Here is a 13,344-nt window from a genome sequence, read left to right on the forward strand (position 1 = left end):
ACAGGCTCGACATAACGAGGTTGTATGCACACAGACGTAACCCCAGTCGTAAAGTAGCAGGAGGTCGCATGCAGGACAAGAGTGATGATGATGATGACGATGACGATGACGATAGTGGTGGTAGTGGTGGTGGTGATTTTGATTTAAGGGTAAAAACTTTGAGGCCATCGGCCCCGAACAATAATGACAGGACGGTAAGTTGGAGGAAAATATTACAACAGTAAATATAGAGAATAGGGGATTCCGGTGCCTTGGAGTCAATCATTACGGTGTACTGCGAAAGCACATGAAGAAAGCCACTAAAGTGGCAAATCCAGCGCATCAATGCGGTCTCATTAGGAGGAGAAATATAGAGAGTATTGCAGTTATCTAAAACAATGATCTGGTTCATTACATTTATGTATCATAGACATAGACTGAATGAAGAAAAAGGAAACTAACCGTCAAAAGTGGTTAATGGGTGTAAAAGTATTATTATTATTATTATTATTATTATTATAATTATTATTATTATTATTATTATTATTATTATTATTATTGAAAACGAAACTATACCCATGGGGCAAGAGTGACAGATTTTAAGGAGAATGTTTTGATCTACATTTGAGAACGGCCAATGAAATTAAATATGGAAATCTCATACAAATTAAACTTACCTAATGTTTTAGTTACGAGGAAGTAACACGCTCTGTCAGTGCCAAGGCTGCAAAGTGTATGGCGTAAATACGTATTTATGCCAGGAATAAAATAGCCCCATAGGCGCCGTACTGCACAAACGGTAGTCGAGGTGACACCAACCATTCCGTTAAATTTAAAGTGGCCAGTGGTGGTTAGAGGCCAGGTATGTGTGGGTACAAGAGCCCATTCGATCTTCAAAGCGGAAAAATCTAACTCTTCACAAGAAGAGAATAGCAGCAACAATTTACAACAAACAAAGTTACACCTTCGAAGACAAATTCGGCAGGCTGTGCCTCTATCGCCTGGGATGTTGGGGGTCTGTACCACAAACTGTCACACTCATCACAATCGTAACCAAACCACTGTCTATAAACGCAACACCATAGTGCTTAGTAGCAGTTTACGAAATCGTGACAGGCCAAATCCACTCGGGCCTCGTCATTCTCCACAAGCAACTGAGTCAGATACGGTCATAGAGGTCCCCAGTGACTGCTTCGATATATGCCAGTCCGCATATTCCACAAGAGGGATGAAGTGCTCAGTTGTACATCCCGCTGCTCGGACGTCTCAATTTTCTAGCGCTGTCGCCGCTCTATGGCACTTTCCAGTGCAGTCTTATTAATCTTACTCGATTCCGCAGATTTTCCTCTATCTTCCTGAACTTTTACAGTAGTTTATGTTTCACTTAGTTTCTATGCGAATTCAGTAAAATTTCCACTGACCTGGTCACCAAGTTATGGAAGTGCCGTTGACCAATATTGCATCCAGTTGATTACGGTTGTACGAGACAAATAGGTTATAAATGAAATAGCGTATGGCTTTTAGTGCTGAGAGGTGTCCGAGAACTTCAGCTCGCCAGGTGCTGGTCTTCAGATTTGGCGCCCGTAAGCGACCTGAGCGTCGCGATGAGGATGAAATGATGATGAAGTCGACACATACAACCATTCCCTGTGCCAGGGTAATTACCCAATTATGGTTAAAATTCCTGACCCTGCCGGGAATCGAACCCAGGAACCCTATGACCAAAGGCCAGTACGCTAACCATTTAGCCATGGAGCCGGACTACGTGACAAATGAAACAATACCACTTTCAACACTCTACCGCCACGGAGTTGTGAGTATATTTTACTGCCGGACTGAACCTAAGTTGCCAAGTTCAATACTCGCTCAGTCCGATGGTATTTGAAGGTGGCCTTAAGGTACAGCCCCAGTATTTACCTGGTGTGAAAATGGGAAACCACGGAAAACCATCTTCAGGGCTGCCGACAGTGGGGTTCGAACTCACTATCTCCCGGATGCGAGCTCACAGCTGCGCGGCCCTAACCTCTCGGGCAACTTGCCTGGGGTCAGTAGATTTACTGGCACGTAAAATAACTCCAGCGAGACAAAATTCCGGCACCTCGGTGTCTCCGAAATCCGTAAAATTAGTTAGCTGGACATAAAACCATTATTATTATTATTATTATTATTATTATTATTATTATTATTATTATTATTATTATTATTATTTTACTGCATCGGTACTACCACAACTTCAATCGAAAATGGCAGACCCACCACCAGCTAAGATGTTACCGATTACTGAAATTAATTTCAAAGAATATTTTCATCCTTCACATTTTAACCATATAGAGATAATGTATAGTTTCAACGTTATGAAGCTAAATTTACTGTATATCCCAGTGCCACACTCGAAATACTGCACGAACGAGTCGAAAGACACATTCTGAGGTTAAAATGATGTTATGATGAAAGAAGCAAGAGTAATGAAGAAGATATTTGACGAAACATAGGGAAGAAGATAAATGAATTAGAAGACCCGAATTACGATCGATTGATGATATACAGGAAGACCGGAAGATGCTAGTAATGTGAAGTTAGAGGAAAGACGTTTGAGGAAGAAGTTACTGGACCGAGATGTACAGGCATCAATCACAAAGTAAGCTAAGGCTAGACTTTAGGACTTTTAGAACTACAGTGCGAAGAATAAATATATCTTTTATCAGTTATGCAGGTTGTTGCTGTGAAAGGATGTGTAAATTTCTTTCTTTCTTTCTTTCTTTCTTTCTTTCTTTCTTATTCTGTTTACTCTCCAGGGTTCGTTTTTCCCTCGGACTCAGCGAGGGGTCCCACCTCTACCGCCTCAAGGGCAGTGTCCTGGAGCATGAAACATTTGGTTGGGGGATACAACTGGGGAGGATGACCAGTACCTCGCCCAAGCGGCCTCACCTGCTGTGCTGAACAGGGGCCTTGAGGCGGGATGGGAAGATTGGAAGGGATAGACAAGGAAGAGGGAAGGAAGCGGCCGTAGCCTTAAGTTAGGTACCATCTCGGCATTTGTCTTGAGAAATGGGAAACCACGGAAAACCACTTCCAGGATGTCTGAGTTGGGAATCGAGCCCACCTCTACTCGGTTGACCTCCCGAGGCTGAGTGGACCACGTTCCAGCCCTCGTACCCCTTTTGAAACTTCGTGGTAGAGCCGGGAATCGAAACTGGGCCTCCGGGGGTGGCAGCTAATCACACTAACCACTACACCACAGAGGCGGACATGTATAAGTTAAACGGTAAATTAATGGATAGTCAACTAAACTTTTTAAAATAGGGAGTCTAGAAGCCAGTTTGAATAGATAGAATAGAATAGAAGTTAAAACATGCCAATCACTATTTTCTGAATTATTTGCAGAATTTTTTTTATCTAGGGCTATTTATTTACATTTATGTATTACATTATTCACAGTTATTTCTGTATAGTACGTAACTGAAAAACCCTTGCTATTTACATTTATGTATTACATTATTCACATTTATTTCTGTACAGTACAAAACTGACAAACCCGAGTTAACGTACAATTTTGTACCTCACAACAGTTGCTATAATTAAATACCTGTAAGAATTATCTCTACATAATAAAATAATTAGTTCTAATCAATTCAGGAACAATGAGGGACATGTTTAAATGCGTATCTCCTTATGCTGGCTTCTTATACCGTAGTTTCCCTAAGTGTTCAGTATAACATTCCTTGTTTAATATTTTCAAGCTTTTACAATAATAATAATGCCGCGCTGACTAGCTCAGATGGTAGTGTGTTGGTTTTCTGAGCCAACATGGCGGGTTCGATCCTGACTCAGCCCGGTGGTACCCAAGGTATTCAAATATGTCAGCCTCGTGTCGGTAGATTTAATGTTACGTAAAAGAACTCTTGAGAGATAAAACTCCGGCACCCCAGCGTCTTCGAAAAGCATAAAATTGTAGTTAGTGGTACTTAAAGCCAATAACATTATTTATTTAATAATAATCCAGCCCCTAGGACACCTCGAAAGAATGGGCCCAAATAGACTATCAAACAAAATTCGCACATTCCAGAAGAATAAAACTACAAGGAAAATGGTATAAGCAGCCCGATCCGTTGGCCGAATGGTCAGCGTACTAGCCTTCGGTTCAGGAGGTCCCAGTTTCGATTTCCGGCCGGGTTAGGGGTTGTAATCGCTGCTCATTATTCTCCTGGCTCGGGGAATGGGTGTATGTGTCCGTCCCAACACTCTCATCATCATATTCACACAACATACTACACTACTAACTACCACAGAAACACGTAATAGTGATTACATCCCTCCATATAGGGTTGGCGTCAGGAAGGGCATCAGGACGTAAAACAGGGCCAAATCCACACGCCCGACGCAATTCGCATCGCAACCCCACAGGTGTGGGAAAAGTGGTAGGAAAAAATAACAAATTGGTAAAAGAAAAAAAGAAAAAAGACCTTCAAGAATCAGGATCGCTATATCTGCAGGATGGTGATATAATCAGAAAACTCACACAAACACGGGAGTTCGAGGAAGAAGAGAGAATGACCGCATGAATTACATGGTGGTGAAGAACGGAAATCTACCCACTCGTAGCACGAAAGCATACTCCTTGGAAAGGAACGCTAGCAAATGTTGATCCCGCTTGCTCCCAAGTGACCTATTCGTGAAGAAAAAGCAGAGGAGGAAGAATATGAATGTTACGACCTCAGCTAAAATGAGCAAGAATTTTAAATTAAGCCACCAAGGTTGTGTGAGCGTCAACGTACATATTCCGTTTTACCCTGCCAGATGCAAGAGTGAAACAGATCTTTCTTGGACGATCTCTGGTCAAGTTTTGAAAGTTAATTTTGACGAGAAAACAACAAATGTATCACCGCACTTACTTTACATACCGACACGTACGATAAGGAGTCTCGAATGGACTTCTCTCCACCCTTTCAAAAATATGAATTCCTCTGCCGGGTTTGAATCGGCGATCTTAGGATCTGAAGGCCGATGCGTTTACTGAAACACTCAGTACTTGTATTCCCTTCTAATGAAGCCATGCTTTACAGGGTCAACCTGAAAATGGTGAGAATGTGGTAATATATTTCAGTCAGTCGAACTCAACCTATGGAACGTAAATGAATACAATAATAACAACAATAATAGTAATAATAATTAGTGGACCGTACTGCTCTACAGCATTCATTTTAAATAGGTCAGAGAACTCGTCTTGATATTCCCGTCGCAGTCATATTGTTTTTCCTGTCTTTTCAATAGTTTTATGCACATTTTATACCGGTACATAGCAACTAAATCATTCCTAATTTAGTTTGTAACACTTCTTTCCATACAATATTCTCTGTGCTTCAAACATTCGGCCGTATCTGGATCTTAACATTTTTGAATGATCTTGCCCGAGATAGTGCAAGACAGAGTAAAATTGGCCGTTGCTGAGTGCTGGTTCAGCTTACTTGTCTACCCTCTTTTTCAAGAGCCTTCCCTCCGCTTTATTAATGGTCGTACAGAAGGCTAGTTGACTTGCTATATTCCTGTCTGTACGTACGTAGACTATTTTTTCTTATCAACAGGTAGGCCTATGTTATTGGGAACGTTCTGCCATCTGTTGAGAATATTCAGAAGCAGGAGAAGGTCTTAGAATCAAAGAGTATTTAGCAGAGAATATCATCAGAGGAAGTGCAGACTCTTTGATTTGACAAGCAGTGTCCAAACATGGCTGCATGCAACGAGGATGAAAATCACATATATCCGAATATTAATTAAAGTGTTAGTCGCTTTGCAACCTATCAAGTATTGCGAGTTAGGGTGAGCCTTACCTGCAATTATTGGAGCAGTCAACTTAATGATTGGATTTTATGATTACTCAAAGTTGGCTGACCTTAGAAACCTATCAATTCATCGCGATTCACCGGCAGGCAATTCCGGAGGTAACAAAACAATGATAAAGCAAATAGGTCCAGTAGAATGGACGGACGGATTTGCCAAAGCTGTTTTGGGTAAACTCTTTTAATATATAGATAATAAGGAAGAAGAAATGTACAAATATCTCGGATTTAATCAGAGCATTAGTATGAAACATACCGACATCAAGAGAAACTTCACACAGCAACACATGGCACGCCTCACCAAAGTACACTCATGATTATAAAAAGAAGAACACCTTGAAAGACTACAGATAGGAAGTTAATATTCACAGGACATGTTCATTAGTATGTTCTGCAGACACTATTAGCATGTTTGTCACCTAGGTTCAGCATGTGTCCTGTTGCCTAATAGGCACTGTGTCCTCCATGGGCACTAATAATTTGTTCCATGCGTAATGGCATCGACGCTTATAAGGCACGAATGGCGTCCTGGGGTATAGCCATCTATGCTGCATTCACCTGCTTCCACAGTTCATCTTTGCAGTTGGCATTGGGTCACAGAGCCGCACCCGTCATTTCACCATATCCCACAGTTTTTCGGTGCCGACAAGTCCGGTGATCGGACGGGCCAGGGCAACAGTCTGACATCATGTGACAACAAGAGGGCACGTGTTCGTGCAGCAACATGTGGTCGCGTATTGTCTTGCTGAAATATGGCGTCTGGGGTGTCGTGCAGAAAGGGTATGGCTACGGGTAGCAGGATGTCATTCACGTAGGCCAAACTGGTCACAGTGCCCTGAACACGCACCAGCTGTGATTTGTGGTTGTACCCAATAGCACCCCATACCATACGGCCTTCGAGTCGGCGCAGTATGCATTGTCAATGTGATGCCTCTCCCCCTGTCTGCAGCGAACCAAAATGCGGCCATCATTTTCAAACAAATAGAACAAGTATTCGTCCGAAAACACTATCTGCTAACATTCCTGATCCCAGTGACGTCGTCCCATACACCATTGCAGTCTAGCACGTTTATGCACATTATTCAAAGATAGGTGGAGAATTGGACGAAGTGCTGGTAACCGAGACAACAATAAACGACGGACTGTCACTCCTGATAGTGTACGATGGGTTACACTGTTTCACTGTTGCACCAGAGCCGAGGAGGACGCAAATCTGTCCTGCAATGCCATTCGGATGAGGTGTCGATCTTCTCTGGGAGTGGTCTGGGTAGTGCGACCAGACCCAAATCGTCGTGCTCTACGACCTTCTTTGAACCGTTCTGTACACACCCGTTGTACTGCCGACACACTTCGTCCCATACGAGCAGCAATTTTCTAGATGGATCCGTCACGTTCTCTCATACTAATAATTTCCCCTGTTCCAAACTCACTAATTTGACGGTACAGTTATTGCATACGTCTTTCAAGATGTTCCGGTTTTTTATGAACATGAGTGTACTATAATCAAAACTGACAGCTAAACACCTGACCAAAGCAGTCAATACGTACGCCATGCCGCTGCTCACATACTCCTCTGGCATCATAAAATTGGCTCAAACAAAACTTCAGCAGTTACAGGTGTAAACGGCAGTCTCATTCACCCGATACCATACGCATCATCCTACATCTGCAACCGAACGTCTTACACTTCCGAGATCAGAATGTGGTAGGAGCTTCTTATCCACTGTCAATTTACACAACATTGAGATATCAAATCTACGACAATATTTCTACTCCAGAGCTAAAACATCGTGTCTTCATCAAGCTGTTTGCAGAGCTTTTATAAACTCTCTATTTATCGTAGCCGGAAATGCCTGTGTCTACTCCACTTTCAAGGGAGATGAATACGGCCGCATGGAAGCAAAAACTTCTTCACGGAAATACCCCCACGAACTGGATCAACCTCATATCGACGAATCCGTGTTAGTAGCCACCGTGTTAGTTGCCACCCGTGCAAGTTACGGAAATCCCAATGCATTGTACCAGCGTGATTCTTCGGATTGACCGATCTCTATAGCTGAAGTCGCTTAAGTGCGGCCAGTATCCCAGTATCCAGTATTCGGGAGATAGTAGGTTCGAACCCCACTGTCGGCAGCCCTGAAAAATGGTTTTCCGTGCTTTCCCATTTTCACACCGGGCAAATGCTGGGGCTGTACCTTAATTAAGGCCACGGCCGCTTCCTTCCCACTCCTAGCTCTTCCCTGTCCCATCGTTGCCATAAGACCTATTTGTGTCGGTGCGACGTAAAGCAACTAGCAAATATATATATCATCGGGTTGAAAGTCTGTAAATGACAATACACCAACCTTCACCTGTTCAATCTGTTTTTGACTGTGCTTGTTAGTTGTGATTTGTGCTGTTTTGGTGGAATGAATCCAGACGTGTATGGGAAAGCCTTCACTTATCCTCGTTGGGTATAGATATCGCTTACACCGATCTACAAAGGAGAACATTCGGCATTTGAGATGCACTAAGCAGAGATCAGAGAGGTAACATTTATTTTCTTTATAAGGAAGTGCGAAATAATTTGCAAGTTTTTTATTATTTAGGATAAACCGACAACTTTGAGCTTTTTAAGTTGGTCGAAGTTAAAGGTGTGTGTTTAAAAATATTTAATATGCATCCCTTATGATACTTAGCTTAGGTAAAATTTTACAGATGCTCGGGTCGACTGAAAATTTCTTCAGAGAACGTTGTTTTAGATCCGGCGCCTCATCAGTGTAAACCCAACTTTGCTGAAGTTGAAGTTGAACAAACGAAGTTAATTTGTAGGAAAATGGACAGAGAAGATACGACAGTTTCTGTTAATCAAATTTATAAACAAGAATTCAGAGGAATACATAACCAAGGATTTGAAATTTTAGCAGAAGTTGAAACGTACACCAGCATGAAAGGTTTGATTGCGAAATGAGAACAGAGGCCTTGGGCACGGCAGTGAAAATGAGCTAAATGAAAATCTAGTTTTCTTCCATTCGATGAGACTTATGGTGGGAAATGGGTTCTCAGCTTTAGTAGCGCAGAAGGGAAGAATATTTTAAAATCAAATGAAGAATTATTCTTAGACGGCACATTCGAAATCTGTCTGATACAGAATAATCAGGTTTTCACAGTTCACGCTAACATCGGGAGCTCCGACGAGGTTAACAAATGTGTTGCCAATAACATATCCACTTCTAGAAGATAAAACAAAATCAACATACGTCAAAGTGTTTTCCACCATGAAAAGTGTGGATTGGTCTCCAAAAAAAATTAAAAATGTTGAAGCAGCATTACAAGAAGCATTGGATGCATATATTAATTTTAACCTATGTTTGTGGAGAAATATTCAAAGCTTGGGCATGGCAGCAGGATACAAGGACGATTAAAACATCAGAAACGTATGTAGATGGTGTTCAACTCTGGCGTACCTCCTACTTGAAAAGGTTGACGACGCATGGTTCATTATAATGGAAAACTCTCCTGTGCATGAAAAATTGCAGTCGTTCCTGGGTTACTTTACCGATCAACGGATGGAAAGCCCATCTTTACCAAAAAGTGTTTGGGACGCATTTCACCAAGAACATAGAAAAATCAACCCGGTGGAAGGCTGGAATTCAAAATTAAATTAAGTCTATCTTCTTTCCGCATCCCAATGTTTACTTTTTGTACAAAAATAAAACAAGACGCAGAAGAAATGACAACAAAACTGATGGCTGTGGATATCGGTCTTCCAACAGATAAAAGAAAGAAAAAGTATGTTGACTTGGACAAAAGAATCAAACAGTGTACAGGGAAATGTTTTGAACAAGACCTTTCCAAATGCCTTCGTCTTCTAACAGATATACTGAAATTTGAACAAAAGAGAAGAAATTTACATAGAGGCTTTTAATGTGTATATTAGAGACATGGCCACGTCAATTAAAGGCTGCAGAAGTAACGTATATATTATAAATAATAAAAAGGCTGCAAAACATGTAAATAGTAAACATTTTGACGACCCTTACAAGATAGATGACAACGAGATTAACAGGGCCAAAAGGCGATTTATTTATTGCCAGACTTGGTTTGTAATAATGCATGCCAAATCAGTTTAGTGATATATAAGCGGCTACGACATCTACGACACCTATAGATTCTTTCGTCTAAATCATAAAAGAGTTTGCAGTCTCTTTTCCTTGATGGAACAGTTTTATGTTGTGATTGTAATACGTTGCAGGCTCTTCCTAGCCACCATACTGTGGTTAATAACACGGTTTTCTGCAGGATGGCAATTAACACGTCACCATATCGACAAGCCTGTATCGCACGCCTGGATCACCTACTCTGTTATTTTTCCAGAAACGATCAAGTAATTGCTACATGGAACTACCGTAGATTCATCATGAATGATACAACAGTTGTCGCCGATGTTCCATTAATACAGAGAGCATACAGCACGTCATCTCTGGCTGCCTACACTTGGCCAATACTGATTATAAGAACCGACATGATAAGGTAGCTGAAATCATTCACTAGAAAATTTCTGTAAAATGTGGATTTCTTCAGTCATCACCTGCATATTGGAAATACACACCTCCACCCAAACTCGAAAATTCTTCAAACAAGCTTCTCTAGGCCCGAGAAGTCACGCTCAGCAACAATACGCCGGATATTATTATAACTGATAAATAAAAAATCCACGTTCCTATATAAATTGCTTGTCCAAAGACTTCCAATCTGTAAACAACAATAGCCACAAAGATATCAAAATCCATAGAACTGGCAACAGAAATACAACACGTGTGGAAACTAGAATCAGTCGACACATTTCCAATAGTAATATCATGTAGGCCTATTTCTGTTATTTCGAAAAGCTTTCGCAACTCTCCGGTCACATACTTTGAACTGCAGAAATCCACTCTCCTGAGCACCTGCCGCATTGTGAGAAAGTTTCTAGGAACGATTCTTTCCCTGAGTCACACCAAACAGTACGAAAATCCAGGCCGCAGTTCCTATGATTCTTAAGGACAGATTCCCAAAAAGGGGAGATGAAAAAAGTGTTTAGGGACATCATCTGTGCACATTTATTGTATATATGTATGTTGTGATTATTTCTGTTGTAAACATTTGTAGATATCTGTATAGTTTCGTAATCAAGAGAGTGACTCCTTGCTTAGGCCACGTCAGCCCATTATGTTACCGGCACAAGCCGAGCCTTCCTAAATGGATGTGATAAGAAGAAGAAGAAGAAGAAGAAGAATCGAATGGCCTCAAATGTTATGTGCAGACATCTTAATATGATACGATTTGGGCTGAATGTATGTACGTTTCTATGTTTTTTTTTATTTTACCAGATGGCAGAGTGACCCACATCTCAGATGTAATTACTTTTGCCGAATTACCAGCGATTGTATTACTAGAGATCTTTCACATGCTAACATCGCACGACACAGAGTTCCAAATGAACTGTACTCCACTTTGAATAATTGGACTGCATCTGCTGGGTTGGAGGCAGTGATCCTGCGATCATAAGCCCGACACTCCAACACTGGTTCATATGGAGCCGCTAAAATAATGAAAGTTAGACAAAAATTGTTATTGTGGCATTACATATGTCCTCCCCTCTAATTAGCCTACCTTTTCTACACATATTCTGCGCGCTATCTAGCCCCAACTCTTTGAACTATGTGTAGTTGTTATAAAATTCGTTCTCGGGGCTGGTACTCCTTCCTGAATTGCTAACAGACAACACCACCAATCACCATAGAATCGTGCTATAGTGAGTAGGCTAACTTTCTTCACATAGAGTTGGTATCAGGAAGGGCATCCGGCCGTAAAACACAGTCAAATCCACTTCAATTTCCACACAAAATCAGTTGAGAAAAATGGCTGAGAAAAAGAAATAATGGTACACACTGGATAAGTAGCTCACGTGTGTTGTTGGTTGGAAAACAACTGGCCACCCTACCGCAAATAAACTCCCACTAAGGACGTTTGGTCAGTGGGCACCTGAAGTAGCTAGAAACACTGGCTAGGTTCATGTAAGGCAAGATCAAGTCCATTCGTTCAAGCTCTGAAGGGTCGTACATCTTCCTTTTCTACACATCTTGTTTTTTTCTCCTTCAAATATTTATATAATAATAATGTTATTTGCTTTACGTCCCACTAACTACTTTTTAAGGTCTTCGGAGACGCCGAGGTGCCGGAATTTAGTCCCGCAGGAGTTCTTTTACGTGCCAGTAAATCTACCGACACGGGGCTGTCGTATTTGAACACCTTCAAATACCACCGCACTGAGCCAGGATCGAACCTGCCAAGTTAGGGTTAGAAGGCCAGCGCCTTAACCGTCTGAGCCACTCAGCCCAAATATTTATCCGCCTCCGTAGGGTAACTGTTAGTGCTATTAGCTGCCGTCTTCAGAGGTTCGTGTTCGATTCCGGTACTCCCAGGAATTTAAAAATGGCAGAAGGGCTGTTATGCGGTTGGAAAGGAACGTTCACATCATCTCTAACAGGGGTGTGCCTGAAAAGAGCTGCACCTTGAGGATTACGATGAAAAGAGTTTATTTTAGGTTTTACCATCATCTCTTTCCGTTTCTCCTACAGTTTGTTTTGGTTTTTATGCTATACACTTATATATACAGTAATAACTATCATATCCCTTCGATTCTTGTATTATCGCGGCTTGATTCAGTGATATCGCAAGTAACCTACGTACCTTTATACACCTCGCATCACTAGCCAAGGAAGTCGATTCAAAAGCACATCATCACCCAGAGTTAAACCTCATTGAAAGTCATCCAAGGCTGAAAAACAATAAATTCCTGACGTCACTTAGAGCCGGGATGTAATGCACAAAATAATGAGAATTATTGGAGTACAGCATATAATCCGTTCTATTGTAATAGCCAGAGTGTAACTACTCTCTGTATTATGTTTAATAATTACCCCGACAAGTCATATTAAGCTACCTGTCACGTGCCAAACCTGATGTAATCAAGCAGCAGTGTATTAGAGGGCACTCGGTAATATGAGCTTGTGTAGTACACACAATGACCTCGTATAATTCACGGCCAATATTCAAACCTGACTTTAAATTGAACTTCTCACATTACAGAACAATCAAACGAGCAACATTTTTTTATTTCTAAAGCCTCAAGTAGGCCGTCATATTACCTTGCAATACGTCTAATAGAATGCTGTACAATATAACGACCAGTTGTCGTCATAGGGCGGGATGAATTTATAAAAAGATGGGCATTTAATTGATGCTGTTCAGAATTCCCGGAACTGCTTGTTGGGGTGGGAGTAAAGTTATCTACTGTGAGATCTTGCGAGACGGTCAAAGCGTGCTCGATTGATCCGCAAGGACATGGATTCATTTCCCTGCTGGGAAATCGACTCTTATAGAAACTACATTTCCGGTTCCTGAGAGGTGTACACTCCAGGGCCTCACAGAGTCTACACTATAAACGAGGAGGCAGAGTTGACCAGTCATACAGCTAACCCCGTTTTATCACTCTTAGTGCCTC

This window comes from Anabrus simplex, chromosome 1, assembly GCF_040414725.1.
Source record: "Anabrus simplex isolate iqAnaSimp1 chromosome 1, ASM4041472v1, whole genome shotgun sequence".
NCBI classification, from domain to species: domain Eukaryota; kingdom Metazoa; phylum Arthropoda; class Insecta; order Orthoptera; family Tettigoniidae; genus Anabrus; species Anabrus simplex.